Source organism: Penaeus monodon, chromosome 29, assembly GCF_015228065.2.
Source record: "Penaeus monodon isolate SGIC_2016 chromosome 29, NSTDA_Pmon_1, whole genome shotgun sequence".
Taxonomy (NCBI): Eukaryota; Metazoa; Arthropoda; class Malacostraca; order Decapoda; family Penaeidae; genus Penaeus; species Penaeus monodon.
The window spans coordinates 30,130,487-30,130,746 of NC_051414.1; the positions used below are offsets into that span (position 1 = coordinate 30,130,487).

Sequence of the window (260 nt, forward strand, 5' to 3'; positions counted from 1 at the left end):
AAAAATTTTCAAAAAAAAAAACTTTAAAAAAAATTTAACCCAACCTTAACAAATTTAAACCCTAAAAAAATTTTATAACCCAAAAACTTTTTCACCCAAAAAAAACCAACTCATTTTAAAAAAAAAAAAATAAATGGAAAAAGGGTAACCCCTTTTTTTTCCCAAAAACTTCGGGCCCCCCAAGGGGTTTTTCCCGGGGTCTTTTAAATAACAATTTTTCCAAAGTGACCAAAAGGGTGGAAGAAAGAAGGCCCCCGGGT

The 260-nt window shown here is 31.5% G+C and overlaps 1 protein-coding gene across 1 annotated transcript in view; it reads left to right on the forward strand.

Annotated features, from left to right (window-relative positions):
• Positions 1–260, forward strand: part of LOC119592139 (U-scoloptoxin(01)-Cw1a-like) — a gene marked incomplete in the record, with an annotated part of 12,947 nt that overhangs the window by 11,339 nt on the left and 1,348 nt on the right.